Raw genomic sequence first — 14,813 nt, 5'->3', positions numbered from 1 at the left:
TGGGTGTGAATGTTAGTTTCTTAACATTGGAATTGGCTCTCCCCTAAATAGAGTTTCATGAAAGGGATGCTTTCAAATTGGTGTGCATTGCTATTACCAACTCCAGGGTTTTCTGGCCAGGTTTCTACACCAACTTTTATTTTAAAACCCCTTTTAATACAATGCAAAGCAAACATTTTGGAGTATCAAATTAATCTTTTGTCACCAAATAATGCCACTGGAAAGTTACTGCCTCACAAGTAGATGTTTACAAAGACTGATGTTTTAAGACTTATTGTTTGGCATAAACTCTGGGTCAATCTCTAGAGATTATGGGTTAAACTTTTCCAGAAAATCTTTCGAATAATGTAGTTTCTTTGGGGACCCCAGAATGGACTGTCTTTTTAGGTTTCCTTTGAATAAGTGATCTGCCCTCCTGAAACTACTCCAGATGAAGCAGGAATGGCAATGAAGTGGGGAACATTCCCCCAGCAATCTGTTCAAAGCCCCTAGCAAACATTGCTACCAGTTCACAACTACTAGGAGGATGTCTCCTTTCTTCCGATTTCAGAATCCTCAACATGATCTTCAAGTAGCCTCTAACAAATGGGTGAGAAGTGACATATACGATGAAATCTTTTCTCCATGTCACGTATAGAGTTTATACATTACAGAGAGTTTCTTAAAATCAAATCACAATTCAAGGAGCGAATTGAGGATCTTACGCGATTCTCTTGCCTCAGCCTCCCAAGCAGCTGGAACTACAGGCGACCGCCACAATGCCCGGCTATTTTTTGGTTACAGTTTGGCGGGGGCTGGGTTTGAACCCACCACCATCAGCATATGGGGCTGGCGCCCTACTCACTGAGCCAAAGGTGCCACCCGCAAGTTGAGGATCTTAAACATTTTCCTTAACACTGGTTCAATAAGTTTAGCTATATTATTAAATTTTATATGGGCTTAGGTTGACTATAACTGTGCCTCCCATATACATATATTATGATTATTTTGTCTGCCCTTCTAATTATTTCATAGTCTGTTAGTATTTTAGAGCTATTCATTTAGCTTCTGATGTCCTGATTACATACCTATACAATGAAATCGATTTTATTATGTTTCTGCCTCTCTTATAGGTATTTATTTCTTAATTGTCCACATGTATGTAGTCCCCTAAAAGATTACCTTTTCTTTTTTATTAAATCATAGCTGTGTATATTAATGCAATCATGGGGCACATACACTGGTTTTATAGACAGTTTGACACATTTTCATCACACTGGTTAACATAGTCTTCCTGGCATTTTCTTAGTTATTGTGTTAAGACATTTATATTCTACATTTACTAAGTTTCACATATACCCTTGTAAGATGCACCGCAGGTATAATCCCACCAATCACCCTCCTTCTGCCCCTCTCCCTTTCCCCTTTCCCCCTATTCTTGGGTTATAACTGGGTTATAGCTTTCATGTGAAAGCCATAAATTAGTTTCATAGTAGGGCTGAGTACATTAGTTACTTTATGTTCCATTCTTGAGATACTTTGCTAAGAAGAATATGTTCCAGCTCCATCCATGTAAACATGAAAGAAGTAAAGTCTCCATCTTTCTTTAAGGCTGCATAATATTCCACGGTATACTTATACCACAATTTATTAATCCATTTGTGGATCTATGGGCACTTGGGCTTTTTCCATGACTTAGTGATTATGAATAGGGCTGCAATAAACATTCTGGTACAAATATCTTTGTTATGATGTGATTTTTGGTCTTCTGGGTATATGCCTAGTAGAGGAATTATAGGATTGAATGGCAGATCTACTTTTAGATCTCTAAGTGTTCTCCAAACATCTTTCCAAAAGGAATGTATTAATTTGCATTCCCACCAGCAGTGTAGAAGTGTTCCCTTTTCTCCACATCCACACCAACATCTCTGGTCTTAGGATTTTGTGATATAGGCTAATCTTACTGGAGTTAGATGATATCTCAAAGTAGTTTTGATTTGCATTTCTCTGATGATTAAAGATGATGAGCATTTTTTCATATGTCTGTAGGTCGTGTGCCTGTCTTCTTCAGAGAAGTTTCTCTTCAAGTCCCTTGCCCAGCCTGTGATGGAATCACTTGTTCTTTTCTTGCTTATATGTTTGAGTTCTCTGTGGATTCTAGTTATTAAACCTTTGTCGGAGACATAACGTGAAAATATCTTCTTCCATTCTTAGGGCTGTTTGCTTGCTTTACTTACTGTGTTCTTGGCTGTGCAGAAGTTTTTTAGTTTGATCAGGTCCCAATAGTGTATTTTTGAAGCTGCTTCAATAGCCTGGGGGGTCCTCCTCATAAAATACTTGCCCAGACCGATTCCTTCAAGGGTTTTCCTTGCACTCTCTTCTAGTATTTTTATAGTTTCATGTCATAAGTTTAAATCTTTAATCCAGTGACAGTCTATCTTAGTTAATGGTGAAAGGTGTGGGTCCAGTTTCAGTTTTCTACAGGTTTCTAGCTAGTTCACCTAGCACCATTTGTTAAATAGGGAATCTTTTCCCCCACTGAATGTTTTTAATTGGCTTGTCAAAGATCAAATAACAGTAAGTAGCTGGATTCCTCTCTTGGTTCTCTACTCTGTTCCAGACATCTACTTCTCTGTTTTTGTGCCAATACCATGCTGTTTTGATAGCTATCGATTTGTAGTATAGTCTGAGGTCTGGTAGCTTGATTTCTCCTGCTTTGTTTTTATTTCTGAGTAATGTCTTGGCTATTCAAGGTTTTTTCTGATTCCATATAAAACAAAGTATTGTTTTTTCAGGATCTTTAAAGTATGACAGTGGACCTTTAATAGGGATTGCATTAAAATTGTATATTGCTTTGGGTAGTATGGACATTTTAACAATGTTGATTCTTCCCAGCCATGAGCATGGTATGTTTTTCCATTTGTTAACATTTTCAGCTATTTCTTTTCTTAGAGTTTCATAGTTCTCTTTATAGAGATCTTTCATGTCCTTTGTTAGATAAACTCCCAAATATTTCATCTTCTTTGGCACTACTGTGAATGGAATAGAGTCCTTAACTGTTTTTTAGCTTGACAATTGTTGGTATATATAAAGGCTACCAATTTATGAATGTTGATTTTGTAACCTGAGACGCTGCTGTATTCCTTGATCACTTCTCAAGAGTTTTGTAGTAGAATCCCTGGTGTTTTCCAGGTATACAATCATGTCATCTGCAAAGAGCGAAAGTTTGATCTCTTCTGACCCTATATGGATACCCTTGATCACCTTTTCTTCCCTAATTGTGATGGCTAAAACTTGCATTACAATGTTAAACAGCAGTGGAGACAATGGGCAGCCTTGTCTGGTTCCTGATCTGAGTGGAAATGATTTCAATTTAACTCCATTCAATACGATATTAGCTGTGGGTTTGCTGTAGATGGCCTCTATCAGTTTAAGAAATGTCCCTTCTATACCAATTTTCTTAAGTGTTCTGATCATGAAGGGATGCTGGATATTATCAAAAGCTTTTTCTGCATCAATTGAGAGAATAATATGGTCTTTGTTTTTCAATTTGTTTATGAACTGAATTATACTTATAGATTTACGTATATTGAACCAGCCTTGAGACCCTGGGATAAAACCGAGTTGGTCATGATGTATAATTTGTTTGGTGTGTTGCTGGATTCTGTTTGTTAGAATCTTGTTGAATATTTTTGCATCTATATTCATTAGTGATATTGGTGTACAATTTTCTTTTCGTATTGGGTCTTTTCCTGGTTTGGGGATCAGGGTGATGTTTGCTTCTAGAACGTGTTGGGTAGTCTTCCTTCTTTTTCTACCTTTTGGAACAGGTTGAGTAATATAGGTACTAATTCCTCTTTAAAGGTTTGGTAGAACTCTGACGTGAAGCCATCTGGTCCTGGGCTTTTCTTTTTAGGGAGGTTTTGTATGGTTGATGCTATTTCAGAACTTTCTTTTTAGGGAGGTTTCGTGTGGTTGATGCTATTTCAGAACTTGATATGGGCCTGTTCAACATTTCCACTTGATTCTGGCTAAATCTTAGAAGGTGACGTGCTTCCAAGTATTGGTCAATTTCCTTCAGATTTTCATATTTCTGAGAATAAAGTTTCTTGTAATATTCATTAAGGATTTTTTGAATTTCTGAGGAGTCTGTTGTTATTTCATCTTTGTCATTTCTGATTGATGAGATTAGAGATTTTACTCTTTTTTTCCTGGTTAAGTTAGCCAAAGGTTTATCTATTTTATTGACCTTTTCAAAAAACCAACTTTTTTTTTCTTTTTTTTATTGTTGGGGATTCATTGAGGGTATAATAAGCCAGGTTACACTGATAAAAACCAACTTTTTTTTTTTTTTGTAGAGACAGAGTCTCACTGTACCGCCCTGGGTAGAGTGCTGTGGCGTCACGCGGCTCACAGCAACCTCTAACTCTTGGGCTTACGCGATTCTCTTGCCTCAGTCTCCCGAGTAGCTGGGACTACAGGCGCCTGCCACAATGCCCGGCAATTTTTTTGTTGCAGTTTGGCCGGGGCTGGGTTTGAATCTGCCACCCTCGGCATATGGGGCCGGCGCCCTGCTCACTGAGCCACAAACTTTTTAATTTATTTATCTGTTGTATAATTCTTTTTTTTTTGCAATTTGGCTGGGGCTGGGCTTGAACCCCCTATCCCCGGTATATGGGGTCAGTGCCTCACTCCTTGAGCCACAGGTGCCGCCCTTGTTTTCAATTTCATTTAATTCTGCTCTAATTTTGGTTATTTCTTTTCTTCTACTGGGTTTGGGGTTGGAATGTTCTTCCTTTTCCAGTTGCTTGAGATGTCCCATTAAGTTGCTAACTTCCTCTCTTTCCGTTCTTTTGAGGAAGGCTTCCAGTGCTATAAATTTCCCTCTTAGGACTGCTTTTGCGGTATCCCAGAGGTTCTGATAATTTGTATCTTCATTGTCATTTTGTTCCAAAAATTTGGCAATTTTCTTTCTTAATCTCATCTCTGACCCAGCTATCATTCAGCATAAGGTTATTTAACTTCCATGTTTTTGTATGAGTATGCAGATTCCGGTTGTTACTGAGCTCAACTTTTATTCCATGGTGGTCCAAGAAGATGCAAGGAATAATTTCTATCCCTTTAACTTTACTGAGTTTAGACTTGTGACCTAAGATGTCATCGATTTCGGAGTATGTTCCGTGGGCTGATGAGAAGTATGTGTATTCAGTTTTGTTGGGATGAAATGTTCTATAGTTGTCTGCTAAATCCAAATGTTGGATCGTTAGGTTTAAATCTAAGATTTCTTTCCTCAACTTCTTATTGGAGGATTGATCCAAGACTGCCAAAGGAGTGTTGAAATCTCCAACTATTATGGAGCTGGAGGAAATCAAGTTGCTCATGTCTGTTAGAGTTTCTCTTATAAATTGAGGAGCATTTTGGTTGGGTGCATACATATTAATAATTGAAATCTCATCATATTGAGTATTAACCTTAACAAATATGAAGTGAGCATTCTTATCCTTCCTTACTTTTGTTGGTTTAAAGCCTATTGTGTCTGCAAATAGAATTGCAACCTGCTTTTTTCTGATTACCATTTGCCTGAAATATGGATGACGATCCTTTCACCCTGAGTCTATATTTATCTTCTAAGGTAAGATGTGACTCTTGTATGCAGCAAATATCTGGCCTGAGTTTTTGTATCCAGTCAGCTAACCTGTGCCTCTTTAGAGGACAGTTTAAGCTGTTCACATTAATGGAGAATATTGATAAGTCTGGTAAAATTTGGGGTATTGAGTTTTTTGAAAGTCCAGTGGACATTTTTAATCCTTTCGCCAGTGTGGAAGTTGGAGTTTGATCAAAAGTTTCTGAGTGAGTTTTCTTTTGTGGTAGAGGATTGGGATGATCATTATGGAGGATAGGTCTGAGAATATCCTGAAGAGCTGGTTTGGTTATGGGCAAATTTCATCAACATATGAGTGTCATTAAAGTATTTAATTTCTCCATCATAAATGAAACTCAGTTTAGCTGGATGCAGGATCAGGGTTGAAAGTTATTTTGCTTTAGGAGATTAAAAGTCGATGACCACCCTCTTCTGGCTTGAAAAGATTCGGCAGAGAGATCTGCAGTCATTCTAATATTCTTCCCTTTGTAGGTAATGGTTTTCTTTCTCCTGGCTGCTTTCAGAATTTTCTCCTTCATATTAACTTTAGTGAAGTTAATTATGATATGCCTAGGGGATATCTTACTGGGTTTGAGTCATACTGGGGTTCTGAAACTGTCTGCTATCTGAATTTCGGAATCTCTTGGCATGTCTGGAAAATTCTCTTTCATAATTTCATGGAGAAGGGCCTCTGTGCCCAGCGAGGGGCCATTTCATCAGTTTCAGGATTCCAATGAGGTGGATATTAGCCTTCTTTGAAATATCTCAGAGCACTATGAGAGAATGATCTGTTTTTGCTCTCCATTTCTCTTCCTCTTTGAGAGTTTGGAAGCGTTCAAAGGCTTTGTCATCAATGTCAAAAATCCTTTTTTCTGCTTGCTCCACTCTGTTACTGAGGGATTGTACTGTATTTTTCAGATCTTGGAGGGCTGCAAATTCTTGCTTCAGTATGTCAGAATCTTTCGTGGTTTTGTCTTTAAATTCGCTAAATTCTTGAGACAATTTTTGAATTTCTCCTTGAATTTCTAATTCTGACTTTTGAATTGCTCCTCGAATTTCTAATTCCAAATTTTCCTCCATTCTATTAATCTTGTTTGCAATCCAAATTCTGAATTCAATTTCTGACATCTTGGCCATCTGTTTATGAATGAGATCTTCAGTTACATCTGCCATATCTTTCCTTGTGGGTGGGTTGATCTATTCTGGTTATTCATGTTACCAGAGTTTTTCCACTGATTCTGCCCCAGGATTGTTTTACACCATTTGATTTTTCCCCTGAAGCTTTGTTGAGGACCCGTACAGTGCTATGGTTGAGAAACTGGGGACCTGTTTTGTGTGGTGGGGCTAAGTGATTCTGTCTTGTTTTCAGCTGGTCTCTGTCTGACCCTAGTGAAACAGTTACTCTGGGTTGAAGTCTCAGCTGTGGAGAAATACCAGCAATTAAGTCACCCTGCCCCCTATAGGCAACAATTGGAAAAGGAACAAACCTTCCTACAACCACACACCCAGGGCACCACTTGAATAGTCCCCGGGGATTGGCTTAGTTCAAAAGGTCCAAATCAATTATCTCAGTCAGCATCTGTCTCAGGTGGGAGAGTTTAAAAGGTCTTTGGCACCCGGATCACAGGGATCTGGTGACAACTCAGATATGGCTTGCTCCAGTGCTCCGTGGAGTCAGGAGGACCCACCCAGCAAATAGATTTGTCTGGGAAGGTTGATGCCTCATTCCCCACCTTGCACCTCTGTCACATCCAGTCCCTGATAGCCCCGCAGGGTTCACTAGAGGCAATCCAGTTGCCTCTAATGAACAGATACTCCAGGTCTTTGCACCTTCCTGAATCACAAGGAAATCTATTTCTGCTCAGCCAGGCTGCTGTGCTCTGCCTCTATCCAGCAGGGGGAAGTGAGGCCTGACAACCTTGGGTGTTTGATAGAGGCTGGGGAGTGTTTACTCAGTTCCAGCCCCACCCCTGGTTGATGTTACTAACAGAACAGAACAACTTTGTGGGAATTTGTTTCTGACCCTGCTAAATTCCTCTGCAGAAGAGAAGCTGTCTTGAGTTCCCAGAGAGAACCCTGTAGAATACTGAAACTGGACCCACACCTTTCACCATTAACTAAGATAGACTCTCATTGGATTAAAGATTTAAACTTAAGACATGAAACTATAAAAATACTTGAAGAAAGTACAGGGAAAATTCCTGAAGGACTAGGCCTGGGTGAATATTTTATGAGGAAGACGCCCCAGGCAATTGAAGCAGTATCAAAAATACACTACTGGGACCTGATCAAACTAAAAAGCTTCTGCACATCCAAGAACATAGTAAGTAAAGCAAGCAGACGGCCCTCCGAATGGGAGAAAATATTTGCAGGTTATACCTCTGATAAAGGTCTAAAACCAGAATCTACAGAGAACTCAAACGTATTAGCAAGAAAAGAACACATGATCCCATCTCAGGGTGGGCAAGGGACTTGAAGAGAAATTTCTCTAAAGAAGACATACGCACGATCTACAGACACATGAGAAAAAAGCTCATCATCCTTAATCATCAGAGAAATGCAAATCAAAACTACTTTGAGGAGGCGGAGCAAGATGGCAGCCGAGTAACAGCTTCCTTGCATCTGGGCACCGTGAGTCTGGGGATACAGGACTCCAGGCATCTCTGGCTGGTGGGATCTGCCTATCATCACCCCTGCAAGGATAGAGGGAGTCAGCGAGAGACTTCTGCACCTCAAGAGGAGGACTAAAACAGTGGAAAACCAGCAAGTGGTTGCGTGTGTTCAATCCGTCTAAAGCTGCCCGCAACTGTAAGTTCAGTAACAGCGAGACTGCAAACCAGAAAGGCCTTACCTGTGAACTGTTTTGGTGTCTTTGGACTTGGCACTCAGCTGAACTGCCTTGGGGAGAGCCTGAGCAGGAGTGCGGAGAACTTTGGCCTTTGTCTAGGGCCCCAGTTTGAGCCGCTGAGCCAGACGGAGCTAATAGTGTTTGGCTCTGGGTCACAGGCAGACATTGTGAGCATTCTGCCCCGGCAAGCTCTGCCATCAGGGTCGCAGAGCTGCAATTGGGTGGGAGCTGGTAACCCAGCAACCAAGGAGCCTAAGGGCGGGGTCTGAGCCGCCTTGCAGCCCTAACCCTCGGGGGCAGAGGGAGACCAGTTTTGACACACAGGGTAAGTGGATAGCCACTTCAGCAGTGATTCCAGCGACAAGCACTTCCCTGAGAAAGCTTCTGCTCAGTAAGTGAACAAGTTCAAAGTGCCTTTTAAGTGGGCTGAAGAGAGATTTAGGGTGTCTACCTGCTGGGGTTTGAGAAACTAGCAGCCTCCAGTCATATCAGAACTGTGATTAACATCTCATACCCCAGAAGACCACGTGTTGCCCAGACAATATTCAATAACATATACATACTGCTTTGTTTTTGGTTGTGTTTGTTTTTTTTTTTTTTTTGGTTTGGTTGTTTTTTTTCTTTATTTTGATGTTGTGGATTGTTGTTTTGTTTTCTAAGTTCAACCTTTTCCATACAGATCCTTTTTCTTTCTCAATTTTTCTGGTTTAATTATACTTTCACATTGCTGCCTATTTCAATTATTAGAACTTCATTTTTGTCAGTGTTTCTACCGCTATTATTTGGTTTTTCCAGCCAATTTTATCCCACAAAGTTTTCTGTTTGCTTGTTTTGGTTTCATTTATAGCATTTTTGTCTTTCCTCTCTACTTGGTGGAGGTGGGATACTGTGTCTGATCAGGTTAGCAAAGAGCTGCTGACCTCAAGGGAACCACCCAACTGGGCACCCCCAGAAGGTGTTTTTTTTTTTAAGGTTGTATCAAAGTACCCTACTGTACACCTATATTGCTCTGTCTCCCTCTTTCTGTGCCTCTCTTCTTTTTGTCAATATCCTTTTACCCACCCCCTCTCCTTTCTCTATTTTTCTCTTTTTTTTTTTCTTACCACTCGGTCCTCCTTCCTTTCATTCCCTTTTTTGCTCTTAAATCATCTCACCCTTCTGGTCCTGTACCCCTTGGTCCACAGGCACGAGAACTTAAAGAGCAAGAGGAAGTGAAAGGAAAATTAGGGCAAGGAAACAGATAAAAGAAATCACCCATGAGGAAGAATCAGCAGAAAACTCCAGGCAACATGAAGCACCAGTCCAGAACAACCCCGCCAAGGGACCATGAGGTAGCTACTGCAGAGGATTCCACCTATACAGAAATGTTAGGAATGACAGAAAGGGAATTTAGAATACACATGTTGAAAACAATGAAAGAAATGATGGAAACAATGAAGGAAACTGCTAATAAAGTGGAAAATAACCAAAAGGAAATCCAAAAACAGAATAAAATCAGAGATGAACGATATGAATATAAAAAGGATATAGCAGAGCTAAAGGAAATGAAACAGTCAATCAGGGAACTTAAAGATGTAATGGAAAGTATCAGCAACAGGTTAGACCATGCAGAAGAAAGAATTTCAGAGGTAGAAGACAAAGTTCTTGAGATAACTCAGACAGTAAAAGAGGCAGAAAAGAAGAGAGAGAAAGCAAAATGTTCACTGTCAGAATTATGGGACTTTATGAAGCGTTCCAACATCGGAGTTATAGGAATCCCAGAAGGGAAAGAAGAATGCCCCAGGGGAATGGAAGCCATAGTAGAGAATATTATAAAAGAAAATTTCCCAAATATCACCAAAGATTCTGACACACTGCTTTCAGAGGGATATCGGACCCCAGGTCGCCTCAACTCTAACCGAGCTTCTCCAAGACACATTGTGATGAACCTGTCCAAAGTCAAGACAAAAGAAAAGATTCTGCAAGCTGCCAAGAGTAAGTGCCAGTTGACCTACAGGGGCAAATCCATCAGAGTGACCGCAGACTTCTCTAATGAAACTTTCCAAGCAAGAAGACAATGGTCATCTACCTTTAATCTACTTAAACAGAATAATTTCCAGCCCAGAATTCTGTACCCTGCTAAGCTAAGCTTCAAAATTGACGGAGAAATCAAATCATTTACGGATATACAAACACTGAGGAAATTTGCCACAATAAGACCACCTCTACAGGAAATACTTCAACCTGTTCTGCACACTGACCACCACAATGGATCAGCAGCAAAGTAAGAACTCAGAAATTAAAGGACAGAACCAAACCTCCACACTGATGCAAAAGATAAAACTAAGCAATGGACTCTCACAAAATAAGACGAATAGAATACGACCACACTTATCAATTATCTCAATAAATGTTAATGGCTTGAATTCCCCACTGAAGAGACATAGATTGGTTGACTGGATTAAAAAACACAAGCCATCCATTTGCTGTCTGCAAGAAACACACCTGGCTTCAAAAGACAAATTAAAGCTCCGAGTCAAGGGTTGGAAGACAATTTTTCAGGCAAATGGCATTCAGAAGGAAAGAGGAGTTGCAATCTTATTTTCAGATACATGTGGATTTAAAGCAACTAAAGTCAAAAAAGACAAAGATGGTCACTTTATATTGGTCAAGGGAAAAATAGAACAAGAAGACATTTCAATTCTAAATATCTATGCACCCAATTTAAATGCTCCCAGATTCTTGAAACAGACCTTACTGAGTCTGAGCAATATGATATCTGATAATACCATAATAACAGGGGACCTTAACACTCCTCTTACAGAGCTGGACAGATCCTCTAAACAGAAATTAAACAAGGATATAAGAGACTTAAATGAGACCCTAGAACAACTGTGCTTGATAGACGCATATAAAACACTCCATCCCAAAGATAAAGAATATACTTTCTTCTCATCACCCCATGGAACATTCTCCAAAATTGATCATATCCTGGGACACAAAACAAATATCAACAGAATCAAAAGAATTGAAATTTTACCTTGTATCTTCTCAGACCATAAGGCACTAAAGGTGGAACTCAACTCTAACAAAAATGCTCGACCCCACCCAAAGGCATGGAAATTAAACAATCTTCTGTTGAATAGCAGATGGGTGAAGGAAGAAATAAAACAGGAAATCATTAACTTCCTTGAGCATAACAACAATGAAGACACAAGCTACCAAAACCTGTGGGATACTGCAAAAGCAGTTTTGAGTGGAAAATTCATTGCTTTAGATTCCTACATTCGAAAAACAGAAAGAGGGCACATCAACAATCTCACAAGAGATCTTATGGAATTGGAAAAAGAAGAACAATCTAAGCCTTAACTCAGTAGAAGAAAAGAAATATCCAAAATCAAATCAGAGATCGATGAAATTGAAAACAAAAGAATCATTCAGAAAATTAATGAAACATGGAGTTGGTTTTTTGAAAAAATAAATAAAATAGATAAACCATTGGCCAGACTAACGAGGAATAGAAAAGTAAAATCTCTAGTAACCTCAATGGGATATGATAAAGGGGAAATAACAACTGATCCCACAGAGATACAAGAGATCATCTCTGAATACTACCAGAAACTCTATGCCCAGAAATTTGACAATGTGAAAGAAATGGATCAATATTTGGAATCACACCCTCTCCCTAGACTCAGCCAGGAAGAAATAGAGCTCCTGAACAGACCAATTTCAAGCACTGAGATCAAAGAAACAATAAAAAATCTTCCAAACAAAAAATGCCCTGGTCCAGATGGCTTCACTCCAGAATTCTATCAAACCTTCAAGGAAGAGCTTATTCCTGTACTGCAGAAATTATTCCAAAAAATTGAGGAAGAAGGGATCTTCCCCAACACATTCTATGAAGCAAACATCACCCTGATACCAAAACCAGGAAAAGACCCAAAGAAAAAGGAGAATTTCAGACCAATCTCACTCATGAACATAGACACAAAAATTCTCAACAAAATCCTAGCCAATAGATTACAGCTTATCATCAAAAAAGTCATTCATCATGATCAAGTAGGCTTCATCCCAGGGATGCAAGGCTGGTTTAACATACACAAGTCTATAAACGTTATCCATCATATTAACAGAGGCAAAAATAAAGATCACATGATCCTCTCAATAGATGCAGAAAAAGCATTTGATAAAATCCAGCATCCTTTTCTAATTAGAACACTGAAGAGTATAGGCATAGGTGGCACATTTCTAAAACTGATTGAAGCTATCTATGACAAACCCACAGCCAATATTTTACTGAATGGAGTAAAACTCAAAGCTTTTCCTCTTAGAACTGGAACCAGACAAGGTTGTCCTCTGTCACCTTTACTATTCAACGTAGTGCTGGAAGTTCTAGCCAATACAATTAGGTAAGACAAGGAAATAAAGCGTATCCATATGGGAGCAGAGGAGGTCAAACTCTCCCTTTTTGCTGACGACATCATCTTATACTTAGAGAACCCCAAAGACTCAACCACAAGACTCCTAGAAGTCATCAAAAAATACAGTAATGTTTCAGGATATAAAATCAATGTCCACAAGTCAGTAGCCTTTGTATACGCCAATAACAGTCAAGATGAGAAGCTAATTAAGGACACAACTCCCTTCACCATAGTCTCAAAGAAAATGAAATACCTAGGAATATACCTAATGAAGGAGGTGAAGGACCTCTATAAAGAAAACTATGAACTCCTCAGAAAGGAAATAGCAGAGGATATTAACAAATGGAAGAACATACCATGCTCATGGCTTGGAAGAATCAACATTGTTGAAATGTCTATACTTCCCAAAGCAATCTACCTATTCAATGCCATTCCTATCAAAATACCAACATCGTACTTTCAAGATTTGGAAAAAATGATTCTGCGTTTTGTATGGAACCAGAAAAAAACCCGTATAGCTAAGGCAGTTCTCTGTAACATAAATAAAGCTGGGGGCATCAGCATACCAGATTTTAGTCTGTACTACAAAGCCATAGTGCTCAAGACAGCATGGTACTGGCACAAAAACAGAGACATAGACACTTGGAATCGAATTGAAAACCAAGAAATGAAACTAACATTTTACAACCACCTAATCTTTGATGAACCAAACAAGAACATACCTTGGGGGAAAGACTCCCTATTCAATAAATGGTGTTGGGAGAACTGGATGTCTACATGTAAAAGACTGAAACTGGACCCACACCTTTCCCCACTCACAAAAATTGATTCAAGATGGATAAAGGACTTAAACTTAAGGCATGAAACAATAAAAATCCTCCAAGAAAGCATAGGAAAAACACTGGAAGATATTGGCCTGGGGGAAGACTTCATGAAGAAGACTGCCATGGCAATTGCAACAACAACAAAAATCAACAAATGGGACTTCATTAAACTGAAAAGCTTCTGTACAGCTAAGGAGACAATAACCAAAGCAAAGAGACAACCTACACAATGGGAAAGGATATTTGCATATTTTCAATCAGACAAAAGCTTGATAGCTAGGATCTATAGAGAACTCAAATTAATCCACATGAAAAAAGCCAACAATCCCTTATATCAATGGGCAAGAGACATGAATAGAACTTTCTCTAAAGATGACAGACGAATGGCTAAGAAACACATGAAAAAATGTTCATTATCTCTATACATTAGAGAAATGCAAATCAAAACAACCCTGAGATAACATCTAACCCCAGTGAGAATGGCCCACATCACAAAATCTCAAAACTGCAGATGCTGGCGTGGATGTGGAGAGAAGGGAACACTTTTACACTGCTGGTGGGACTGCAAACTAGTACAACCTTTCTGGAAGGAAGTATGGAGAAACCTCAAAGCACTCAAGCTAGACCTCCCATTTGATCCTGCAATCCCATTACTGGGCATCTACCCAGAAGGAAAGAAATCCTTTTATCATAAGGACACTTGTACTAGACTGTTTATTGCAGCTCAATTTACAATCGCCAAAATGTGGAAACAGCCTAAATGCCCACCAACCCAGGAATGGATTAACAAGCTGTGGTATATGTACACCATGGAATACTATTCAGCCATTAAGAAAAATGGAGACTTTACATCCTTCATATTAACCTGGATGGAGGCGGAAGACATTATTCTTAGTAAAGCATCACAAGAATGGAGAAGCATGAATCCTATGTACTCAATTTTGATATGAGGACAATTAATGAGAATTATGGTTATGGGGGGAAACAGAAAGAGGGAAGGAGGGAGGTGGGTGGGGCCTTGGTGTGTGTCACACTTTATGGGGGCAAGACATGATTGCAAGAGGGACTTTACCTAACAATTGCAATCAGTGTAACCTGGCTTATTGTACCCTCAATGAATC

At 39.4% G+C, this 14,813-nt stretch overlaps 1 protein-coding gene across 2 annotated transcripts in view; it reads left to right on the top strand.

Annotated features, from left to right (window-relative positions):
* Positions 1–14,813, top strand: part of IFIH1 (interferon induced with helicase C domain 1) — a 66,987-nt gene that overhangs the window by 50,171 nt on the left and 2,003 nt on the right. The gene's annotated exons all lie outside the window — the stretch shown is intronic.

This window comes from Nycticebus coucang, chromosome 7 (assembly GCF_027406575.1).
Source record: "Nycticebus coucang isolate mNycCou1 chromosome 7, mNycCou1.pri, whole genome shotgun sequence".
NCBI lineage: Eukaryota > Metazoa > Chordata > Mammalia > Primates > Lorisidae > Nycticebus > Nycticebus coucang.
Note: the sequence above shows the minus strand (reverse complement) of the source record. Positions and strands in the feature narration are given on the sequence as shown.